Source organism: Haliotis rubra, unplaced genomic scaffold (genome assembly GCF_003918875.1).
Source record: "Haliotis rubra isolate DU_JTF1 unplaced genomic scaffold, ASM391887v1 Scf453, whole genome shotgun sequence".
Taxonomy (NCBI): Eukaryota; Metazoa; Mollusca; class Gastropoda; order Lepetellida; family Haliotidae; genus Haliotis; species Haliotis rubra.
Window position 1 is genome coordinate 599453 of NW_025767139.1, and position 12972 is coordinate 612424.

At 36.1% G+C, this 12972-nt stretch overlaps 1 long non-coding RNA gene across 1 annotated transcript; it reads left to right on the forward strand.

Annotated features, from left to right (window-relative positions):
• Positions 1-499: 499 nt before the first annotated feature.
• Positions 500-12161, forward strand: LOC124289973. Its single transcript, XR_006901803.1, has 3 exons — positions 500-516; positions 8090-8093; positions 11881-12161. It is a non-coding gene; the product is annotated as an uncharacterized LOC124289973 (long non-coding RNA).
• Positions 12162-12972: the final 811 nt, after the last annotated feature.

Sequence of the window (12972 nt, forward strand, 5' to 3'; positions counted from 1 at the left end):
TATGAATGTTCATGTATTGAATAAATCAGCAGGTAAATGAAAATATTTAATTATGAAAATAGTTCAACAACACACAGAAGTAAGTGTCTGGAAACTCTATAAAGAAAAAGTAAATTGAGTACACATCAGGAATGAAATTAAAATTCATATTCTGATATACGTTTTTTAAAAGGTCACGTGATGAAATAGAAGTAATACTTTGCAGATTACATAATATACCTTGTTTGCAAAAGTAAATCAAAATATTAACTTGAAACTTACATGTTACACCTTTTTAAAAAATCTGCAATAAAATCCATATAATTATAATTTACATTATATATATATTTAAATTTCATGTTTACAGTTATATTGTAGCTAGTTGTATTATGCTCTATGTGGCTGGTTTAAAAAATAATATTAATTGTTGATTCTTACCATCTACCGAAAAAACAAATCATGTGTACAATTCAAATCATATCAATAATTCACATATATAAGTTTAATCAAAGAGAGCTTGAAATTATTTCATTATCTGTTTAATTTCTGTCAGAAACAGAAAAAAAATCAGAACCACATTAAAAAATTTAAAAGGAAAATCTGAAATAAATCCCATCCAAACAGTTCAATAATTTGACATTCAGAACCCCTAAACAGAACCACATTCGATGATCTATTTAAAAAATCAGATATAAATCCCATCCTAAAAGTGAATAATTCAAAATTCAGAACCTCTTTGCAGAACATTTGAGAATTTAAAAAATTAAAAATAAATAAATCTCATCCAAATTTACATAATCCAAATTCAGAACCTCTCAGCAGAACCACATTCGATAATTAAAAAATAAATAAAATCAGAAATAAATCCCATCCAAAAAGTTAAATAGTCCCAATTCAGAGCCTCCAAGCTGCTTCCGATATGCAGCTATCAACATGATATAGACAATGAAATGGACCAGCCCTAGCTGCCTCTATATATTATGTAGCCCAGTGCTAGTGGTAAGGGTGACAGTTTCACGTAATTCACATGTAATCTACACGCCTTCTTTCAGCTGAACAACTATGTGTGAAAGCATTCCTTGAACAAAATCCATCAGTATCAACTGCACCTTTTGAAAAACACATTTCACAGACACTACTGTCTTGATAGCATCTTTAAAGGGTGAGACATACGCGCTTAAAATTTTAATTGGGTTATTTCTTAAACAACCGTTAACAGCTGCAGCTTCGAGTCATTATAAATAAATATAACGTTAGAGGCGAAATTTAGTCATATACATTCCATTCAAGCATTAAAAATCCGAAAAAAATATTATTCTGGAAAAAATATACATAAACAAAATTTTATCAAAATTTTGAAGAGAAATTTAATTTCAGATTGTCACAACAAGATTATTTTAAACAAAATACTAAATATTTATTCTGTGTAATTATACTCACCTATCAAAGAATTAAAAACACAACACAGTAAGATTTAGTTTCTCGGCCTCTCCTTCAAGAAGAATTCCTTGTGATAGGAAATTCCATGTCTTAAGTGAGAGAAAATTCAATTAGAGTTTGGGGTTAAAAAGCTGTGACACTTGAGGTTTAGTAAACAAGATAATATGGCGATCACCGTATTGCTAAACATCTCTGATCACTCACTGTATCGTCATGGTAACACAAGCCTTGACAGTAATTTACATTCCAATGAGAAAGTTTTTCCAAATGAATAAAAACCCATGGACAAGCATAACATTTTCTTTTGAAGCATCTACAACAGTGACAAAAAACCATACAAAAGATTAAATCTATTTCCCATGTCAGTGTTTCCACGACGACATATAGTGCTCATTGAGACATGTTTTCTTTGTAATATATCGCTCACACTTCTCCCCCTAATGCGAGACATATTACCTGTATAATGTTGTTTATGACAATACGCCTTTTACTTCTTCGTCACAGATAAACAGAGAGAACAAACTGATGGTAGTTTTTGTGAATGTAACATTCGGCTGTATTTCTCAATAATAATATCAACACTATTTATTCCACACACCGTGGTCTGTACATAACTGATTCCTGAACAATATCACTGAAAAAACAGTACTAATTGTACATAATACAACTTGTACATATAAAACAGATATCGACATAAACACAGAAATACAATTTCTCCCTGGTTATATATATGAAAGATTGTAATTAGAATTACATAACATACAATATTATCTTTCTTTTGTAACGTTTAACCCAGTTCCTTGCAAGCTTAATACAACTTGTACATATAAAACAGATATCGACATAAACACAGAAATACAATTTCTCCCTGGTTATATATATGAAAGATTGTAATTAGAATGATATAACATGTAATATTTGAAGATTTCTTTTGTAATGTTTAACCCAGTTCCTTACAAACTCTACCTATCTTTAGTGATAACTGAATGATATCACTGGTAAACAGTTCTAATAGTACTTAATACAACTTGAACATACAAACTAGTTATATAAATACAGAAATACAATTTTCCACCGGTTATATATGAAAGATTATAATTAGAATTATACAACATACAATATTTGAACATATCTTTTGCAAAGTTTAAAACAGTTCTTGGCAGGCTCTACCAATAATAGATGCAGTATTCAAAGTATTAAATGCACATTGGGCATGACTTGAATAAGATGATGGCTGGTGAAATCCAACCCATCCTACTTCGCTGTAACTTGACTAAGCCTATGAATAAAATCATTCATACAGCAGAGATATATTATACAGCAGATAAATTAAACATGGGAGGTACATCCTACTAGTAACTTCTGAACGAGTTTTGAAGTATTGTTCTGGGAACAAATGAGAGTTTTTACTGAATTTGGGCATTTATTATATCAATTAAAGTATTTCTCTTTTATAGAAATTCAAACTCGGCTGTTGGTCGGGAAGGCAAGCACACCATCTACAAGTCACCATTTTCCAATTTTTGAAATTAGCATGGGGTTAAAAATGTAGAGTTCTCCAGATTCAAGTGGTGTAGTGAGTGAGTGAGTTGAGTTTTATGCCACTTTTAGCAATATTCCAACAATATTATGGCGGGGAACACCGGAAATGGGTTTCACACATTGTACCCATGTGGGGAATTGAACCCAGGTCTTCTGTGTGACAAGCAAACACTTTAACCTCCAGGCTACCCCGACGCCCCTCAAGTGGTATAGTCATACAATCAATATTTGACGTATTGACACAGATAAGTGTCCAACTCTGGTTGTCTGAGAACTTGCTGGGGCATGAGACGTCTGAGAAGTGCTTTAGGGAATGAGGTCTTGGTCAAATCTTGATACAACTTAACAAGAATTGATCTCTGGGACGGTATAGCAGTCGAACATTGACATATCTGTCAGAATACCACAACATAATGACTGTCTTCTCTGGAGTGAGTGAGTATGGTTTTATGTCGCTTTTAGCAATATGCCAGAAATGGGCTTCACACATTGTACCCATGTGGGTAATCGAACCTGGGTCTTTGGCGTGACAAGCAAACGCTTTAATCACTAGGCTACCACCCCTGGGTCCTCCCTGGACTGCTGGGTAGATGGGATAGCCAAGTGGTTGAAGCGCTCGCTCGTCACGCCAAAGACCCAGGTTCGATTTCCCACATGGGTACAATGTGTGAAGCCCGCTTAAGGTGTCCTACGTCGTGATATTGCTGGAATATTGCTAAAAGCATCGTAAAAACATACTCAATCTGGATTGCTAGCCTCAGAACTCTCTCTGAACACAGAAATGCAGCACTCAATTAAAGTGAGTGAGTGAGTTGAGTTTTACGCTGCACTCAGCAATATTCCAGCTATATGGCGGCGGTCTGTAAATAATCGAGTCTGGACCAGCCAATCCAGTGATCAACAGCATGAGCATCGATCTGCGTAATTGGGAACCGATGACATGTGTCAACCAAGTCAGCGAGCCTGACCACCCGATCCCGTTAGTCGCCTCTTACGACAAACATAGTCGCCTTTTGTGGCAAGCCTAGGTTGCTGAAGACCTATTCTACACATCTTCATAGGTCCACTCAATTAAAGATTAACCAAAACACTGACCAAAGAATCCTCCTTAGGATACATCGGTCAAAATGTTTGAAAAATATATTGTACAGCAACATATGTCTATGCTTTGACCAGCCCATGAGGCATGATGTTGGTTAATACACTCACTATAGAGGTCACACACAATCTAAGTGAGAAATTGATTCTAATCCCTGGGAAATGTATAATCTGTTATAAACTGACATCGACACTTGTATGTCAATCTGGAAGTGATCCCTGTCCTGAGCTGTTGGACATGCTGGATGTGAAGCATCATACCCAGATTGTTGACAGAAATAGGAGGCAGCCTGTCAGACTAGCAGTAATCTATACAAAACCAACAGGTCCCATCTGTCCATGAGCTGGTCAACACATGACACCAGGGTGGTCAACGGGATCACTGGGCAGATCTGGAGGGGGTGAGTTAGTGTAGGGTAGGGCGCAAGTCTGGGGTTATAAGTGGATATTGCTGCCATGTCATTGGTTATGAAGTTATTCAGGATAAGGGTTGAGTGAGTGAGTGAGTGAGTGAGTGAGTGAGTGAGTGAGTGAGTGAGTGAGTGAGTGAGTGAGTGAGTGAGTGAGTGAGTGAGTGAGTGAGTAAGTACATGACCTACTGGTAACTTCTAAACAAGTATTGTTCCTTTAACAAATGTGGGTTTTTACTAAATTTGGGCATATATTATATCAATTAAAGTATTTCTCTTTTATGGAGATTCAAACTCGGCTGTTGGTGGGGGGGAGGCACGCACACCATCCACTAGTCACCATTTTCCAGTGTTTGAAATTTAGCAATGTTAAAAATGTTGAGTTCTCCAGATTCAAGTGGTATAGATAGTGAGTGAGTGAGTGTGGTTTTACTCCTCTTTTAGCAATATTCCAGCAACATCACGGCAGGGGACACCAGAAATGGGCTTCACACATTGTAAACCATGTGGAGAATCGAACCCGGGTCTTTGGCGTGAAGAGAGGAAGCTCCGAACACTAGGCTACCCCACCGCCCCTCAAGGGTTATGAGAGATATTTGGATTTAATTGAATTGTGGGTTTGTGACAGGGTAGAATGAAGAATAATTTTTTATGCTGTGCTATACAACCCCTTAGGGCACAGTACTAAGTCTCTATATTTCAGAGTAAATAAAATTACAAATATAAACAGTAAATATGTACATACACAATAAGCACTAGGATATACCTATCATCATACATGATATCCTATAGCATTTGACCGCCTCCGTGGTGTAGTGGTTAGAGCGTCCGCCCGGAGAGCGGAAAGTCGCGGGTTCGATCCCCGACAGCGTCATACCAAAAGACGTTAAATATGGTACTTGTTGGTCCCTGCCTGGCGCTCGGAATTAATGTGTACAAGGACTGGTCGGCTTGGACTCAGTATAATGTGTCTGAGTGGGGTATTCATGCTTCACTGCGGCATGGTATCTCAGTGGGCTAGCACTATAAAACCAGCTTCAGTCTGGGCTAGTACAAGCAGCCGCACATACACATACACATGCATGCACGTCGTCATATGAGCAAAATATTCTCAAGCACGACGTTAAACCCAATTTCACCTCACCTCACCTCTAGCATTGCCTAAAAGACAGGGTAATATCAGCGCGGAATATTATTTGCATGATACATGTACTCTTCTTCTTCAGAACAAGGATTTCATTACCTTTTAACCGTCCACTAAATTTAAATAGGTGAATACATTAAAATCATACTTAAAAAGTAAATGTTCATTTATTATAAGATACTTCAAACCATCACGCCAGACATATAAATAAAGTCTGTCACCTGAAATTCCTCTGCTCGTCCCACAAAACAGCTAACCTTACTAATACCCTTTTTATCACTGCTTTAATGGAGTCGCGATCCCATGCAGCCAACAGGTGTGTCGGCCAGAACAACAGGTCACGCTCACATAAAGATCTCGCAGAGACACTGCCCCAGTGTCTCTGGTCCCCTCGTACATCCACCCCACCATACAATTATCTCCCCACCCCAGGGCTACGGGAGCATGTTATTATAAACCAGCATAGAAAACACTGTCCACTCTTTGTTGTGTTTTTTCACTGATCTTATCCCCGGACTGCCACTGGATTTGTGGGGAGGGCAGAAACCTGACCCCTGGGGCTACTGCAGTAATCACCGGCAAGAGTAGGGGGAGAGGGAGCCAGGAGATAGGGCGGGGAGGGTTTTGACGAAAAGGGGTCTTGCATTTCACTGACCAGTAATTATATGTGATAGGTGTTTACAGGGGTGAGAGGAGGTGGGGGGTGGAGTGTCAGGGGTGGGTAGAGGGTGGGGTCGGGCACTTGGACAGGAGGCATTAGGGGTGGATGTTCAATACACCTCACTCAAGAACAGCAGGGTGCTTGTTTCATCTAAAGTAGATCAGTTGTTTAAATCCAGTCCTCTACAAAACCATCCAAATGGAAAAAACAACATTGAATTGGGTGAGTGAGTGATTTAAAAGGTTTAAACCTAATCATACAGTCATACAGCTCCATTATCAATCCTTAAGACTTAACCAACAATCCTCTTCAGAATCATACATTCAGAAACATCTCTACAAGATCTCACAGTCCTCATGTGCTGTTGCTGACAAGTGTTTCAGCTGTCTTGAACAATATGTCTATTCTAACATCATCACTATAATCTACATCCAGTCTGAGCATAAGTGATAAATTATAAAAATACCATATTTAACAACTGACATGTAAATTATTTATACTTTTCTTTGTATCGGTGTATAATGAATATCTGTGCCAAGTATATATCACATGTACTATGCTTGTATTATAGTTGCATACAACCCGTCACACTGTATATGGCAGCTTATTTCCAACAACAAAATACACCATGAAATGGAGTTCACACATTCTGTTCACTGTCTTACGTTTCTAAATGTGACATTTCTTACTCCATGATGATTGCTTTTTATGAAAACTAAAGAAATGAAATTAAAATTTAAATTCATAATTGATTTTTTTTTATACCTCATCACTTCTTGATTGCATTTAATTAACTGGCGACTTTTGTCAAATGCAGGTTAAATTTTGAAAATAAATGTCTACAATTCTGCGACCTGCTTGAAGAATATCCGTAAAGATGTTCTGTACGATAAACTTCGGATTTACTCTATGTACAGTGCAAATGAACTGCTACTTTTTTCAGTGAATGTCGCAAACAAAAACCCAGCAAGTTGTCCGCAAAACACCTATCACAACACAATCAAAAACTCCTCGAAGTCACCGTTCTGTTTCGTTGCTGTTATGTTGTATGCAAATCTGCTAAATATTCAACACACAGCCACATTAATACACAAAGAACGTTGAGCTGTACAACATTCTCCTCCAGTGGTGTGGTTAAGTCGTAGCCAAACGACTCATCTTCTAAACACAGCCCTCCCTACATATAACAGGGTGAGTACAACATTAGCACAGTCTGTTACTTGTACCAGAAAACTACTCCACATCTTACCATATAAAACAGTACACAAAATCATTTGATATATACAACCAGTATAGCATCATGTGAACTCTCATTTAAGAAAGGCTGACCTCAACTTTGTTCCTCTTGTTTTGTACAACCAACAAAATCAGTAATTATATTCAGAAAACGTAAAAAAGAATACATTATGTTTTAATAATTATGAGAAAACATACACCGACTTCCCACAAACTTAACTGCCAGGTTAAAAAGCGACAACAAAATTCAAAACTTTTTGCTTGCTATCAGGCTTAAGTTAAAGAAGTTTAGGAATATTTCATTTCAATAACTATCACCAGAACATTTCAAAATCTTCTTTGGTTAGTGTTAGACTAATTGTTTAACTAATCGTTTAACTAAATGTTTAACTAAATGTTTAACTAAATGTTTGGCTGTCAGTACAGTACAGCAGCATGGCGCCCCAATCTCAAGTGTGACACTGTTTGCCCAGATTTGTACAACCGATCTCATCAAACTTAAGTCGTTCGCATCAAAGAACCAGGATGAATAATGTAGAAAACGTATGTTTATCGAGCTTTTCATTCTTTCTAATTTAGATGAGTCCAATCCATGCTATATTTAGCCACCATACAAAACGGGGAATATCTCTCTGACCACTGCACTGTGGGTCAATCAGGGTCATGTCCGTACAACACTGAAACTCTATCCCACATCAGTAACCCAGGAGAAGTACATTAGCTACTGGTCATCGCTGGGAGGGGGTGGGAGTTGAGGGGAGGTGTGTGTTTGGGGGTAAAGGGGTTTAGTGAGGTTCAGGGCTGTCTCATGTATTGCTGAAACATTTTATTCATTGCTCCTCTAAAACAATTCCCTGCCACCCTCCCTATTCGTTATAATAAAGATCAGTCCCAAATAACCTTCAAATTTTTTCATTCATAATAAACGACAAAATTTGACTATAAATAAATACAAAACAAATCAGCTGGTTATATAAAGTAAGTTTTTATACAATCACAAGTCGTATATTTATTGACAAATTGTAAGAAAAAGCCCTGATTTAAACTAAAGAAACCATGTAGATATCTTTGTTGATCTGTTTTTTAAAGCAATATATCTTAAAATTCTTGTTTCAATTACACAAAAGGAAGTTGGAGTGCAAATCTTGTGTAAGAATGATATCTGAACTTTAATAATTTATCTCTATTGAATAATTCTTTCAAATAAATTAAAACTGTAATTTTTCACTTTTAAATAAAGTAAGCCGTGTTGGATAAGTAATATTCGATTACCTGTTCTCTATGTGCAGAAATTTATGAAATATATAAGAACCTTGTATCAGTAATAAAAAACTATTTGCTTAAATCAGACACAACCAAGTTAGATTTAATTTTGCTAATGCACTTGTTTAAATTTAAAAAAAATATTTGTAAAAATTTAACCACATTTACCTGATAACACGATAAAAGCGAGGAAAATAATTGAAACATTCTTTCCATTACATACAGGCAATACTCTACAAAGTAAAACTTATCTCTGAATCACCATTAATGGTTCATCTTTGAATTTTCTCCTCTAAGTCTACAAGTGCAACAACTTTGAATATCTCGCCAACATATTGTCAGAAAATTCATCCTGTTTAGACAAATATGATTTACCATTAAGCACCAATGCAATACTGTAGAACTATGATGATCTAAGTCTAGAAAGACAATTGTCATATCATAATCAATACGACTTCATATATTTCCTAGTAGAATCATAACATACACCCATTGGGACGAGGCAGAAATTACTTCCACACATGCATTTAAAGTTTTAAATCTTTTTTCACCCAAGGGTGTAAATTTTCAAACATAACTTGCCATTTCACACGCAAATAACAATATTCCGTTGCCGTGCATACCACCTATTTTCAGCAATTCTGATCAAGTTTCACATTAGTCTATGTTAAAGTTGACGAGAGTTCGAGTTTCCTTAACAAAGGAGTAAATAGTGAAGGTCATTTAAGTTGCGTTAAACCTCGCGCAGTCACAACAATAGGTGAAGCAGCGACTCTATGAAAACATGCACATAAAACAGTGTTGCGGTGAACCTTCACGATTGAACGACACCAGTGACTGTTGATAGTCTGCTATCGAGATACAGAATCACCGTCATGTCAATACCAGCAACTCCCAGCCCAAATGAAACCTGTGGGTGCTAACATGCAATAGTGGACATTAGAGCAGGCTGTCAATAACATATCTCTCAGTGTTCGCGTGCTTCAGACAATCTGTGCAGTTTTGATTGTTGCCAATTCTGACCAAAGAAAACTGGTTTACAATCCTTGTCAAAAGTCGCGTGTGTATTTTTAGCCAGATTGGTGTCAGTTTTATGTCTCCAACTCACGGGATGTTGTGGGTCTATCAGCTAACAGAGAGATCTTTCTCTGAGATTCACGATGCTCTGATAGTGAAATAAACACAAAACTCAAATAAATACATCACAAACACCCCAGGCCTCTCACTAAAACATCCCCTCGTTTTGACCCACTGGCAAACTCGTTTCTACTTTACAGCAACATCTAAGCTGTTTTTATAACCACTGTCTCATAAAAGTCATGACATTGGTTCACTGGGGATGAGTATCCTTGGTAATACCGTCTGACCATGATGAAGATGGACGATGAAACACATGCACTTACCCTCAAGGAATCAAAACAAAGCTGTCCATGTGTTTCCTCCTCTGAGTCTGAGCCTGTTCAACACACACTTCAGGTGCCACGACCTGCTCCAAACCAGTCAACCACGACCTGCACAGTTATCCAAAGATATCCACAAGATATAGTCAAGGCCTTGGATCACTTCTCAGTGAAATCGCAAGTCCCAATCACGCTGCTTGTAGCAGTATGTACGTTCCAAACGCAAACACAAACTCGCGTCTGCTCACGGCTAAGCTCCTTCCTCAGTGAACAACTCAAGAGCTCTGAGCGACCACACTGTCTGCATCCCAATCAAGGCTGCCGTTCACTCACTCTCTGTCTCTCCTACGTTCCGCTTCACTGATCGCTGACTGAACACTGCAGATTTGAGACTTGGTCAGCCAAGCACGTGCTGGTTTTTCGTTGATAGCTTCTCAGGTCTTCTTGGTGTGTATTATGTTCAGTATGAAGTAGAGGAGTTAGAACACATAAAACATATCAGAGTGTGAGAAGTCGATAGCTATCTTGAATACTCTCCCGATTGTAAAGTAATAGGCTTAGGGAGCGTAGAGGCGACACTGGCTATAGGTGTATACGCTGGTGTATAGAGTTCCCCTGCTAAAACATCAATGACAGTTTAGGTACACCGAGATGTTTGTATTTATAGAGCGGAGGACATCCTACATGATGTTTGTACATAGTTTGTATACAAAAGATAGGCATTCTTTGCCTCAGCAGTTCAAGCTGACTGTGGAGAGAGGTTAAACCACTGGTTTACTGTAAGGGACAGTCACTGGCTGCATCACAGCAATAACTTCAGATTTCAGTCACCGATTTGGGAGCGTCCTTTGAAAGCAGATTATAACTGGGAAATACATCTATCTACATTCCTTATGGAATGAACACACACACTCACATCTCAGTGTGGAGAAGTGAATCAAGACTTACAAATTCTGCATTAGGGACATCCAGTGAGAATGTATGGAACTACTCGTTTGACGAATCGATCTCAGGTTTTTCGAAGCAAGGAACAATTCCCCGAAGTACAGGACCAGCTCAAACAGAAGAAGTGCTTGTCAAAAATTCAACAAAACCACAAAGAAAATACTTTCACTGAACCTAAATCTTGATCCTAATCTGAGTAACGTGATCATAACTCCTAAAAATATAATTGCATCTATGATTCTTTAATCTGGAAGATTACACAGGTAAGGTGTTGTCCAGGGTAACAGATCTTCACTGTAATTCAGTGTTAAGGAAAAGAGTATTTTTTCCAAGTGCCTTATATATACTCATGTGATTTTATGAGATTATTTGCTGAAGTTACAACGTCCTATATTGACGACAGGTGTTTCAATGTTTATGATCTTTGTTTATGGCAATTAACTGGAACTGATTTGTTCTTAAATACTGAACAAAGAATGTCAGAGATCATGAATATTTTGGATATTATTTATGCTGTGAAAAATGAGTTTCCTTAAATGTGTATTATACATAAATATTTGATGATCCCAATACTGTGTTTGGTGTATGAATATATTTCATGTGTATAGTATATGATGATATTTCATGATCCCTGAAATGACTTCTTTGTTTGGTATTTTAGAAATTGGGACAGACAATATTGAACAAACTTTTTATTTTGTGAGTGCGACATTTCGATACAGAAACTTGTATCGTTATCAAGCAGACATACAATATCCCTAGAATCCATATGGTATATGAAGATATTTCATTATCTATAAAATGTGTATGGTGTATGAAGATATTTCATGATCTATAAAATGTGTATGGTATATGAAAATATTTCATTACCTATAAAATGTGTATGATATATGAAGATATTTAATGATCTATAAAATGTGTATGGTATATGAAAATATTTCATTACCTATAAAATGTGTATGGTATATGAAGATATTTCATGATCTATAAAATGTGTATGGTATATGAAGATATTTCATGATCTATAAAATGTGAATGGTATATGAAGATATTTCATTATCTATCAAATGTGTATGGTATATGAGTATATTTCATTATCTATAAAATGTGAATGGTATATGAAGAAATTTCATTATAAAATGTGAATGGTATATGAAGATATTTCATTACCTATAAAATGTGTATGGTATATGAAGATATTTCATGATCTATAAAATGTGTATGATATATGAAGATATTTAATGATCTATAAAATGTGTATGGTATATGAAGATATTTCATTATCTATAAAATGTGTATGGTATATGAAGATATTTCATTATCTATCAAATGTATATAGTATATGAAGATATTTCATTATCTATCAAATGTGTATGGCATATGAAGATATTTCATTATCTATAAAATGTGTATGGTATATGAAGACATTTAATTATCTATAAAATGTGTATAGCATATGAAGATATTTCATTATCTATCAAATATGTATGGTATATGAAGACATTTCATGATCTATAAAATGTGTATGGTATATGAAGATATTTCCTTATCAATAAAATGTGTATGGTATATGAAGATATTTCATTATCTATAAAATGTGTACGGTATATGAAGATATTTCATTATCTATAAAATGTGTAACGTATATGAAGATATTTCATTATCTATAAAATGTGTATGGTACATGAAGATATTTCATTATCTATAAAATGTGTATGGTATATGAAGATATTTCATTAACTATGAAATGTGTATGGTATATGAAGATATTTCATTATCTATCAAATGTGTATGGTATATGAATATATTTCCTGATCCCTAAAGTGGTATGGTATATGAATATATTCTATGACC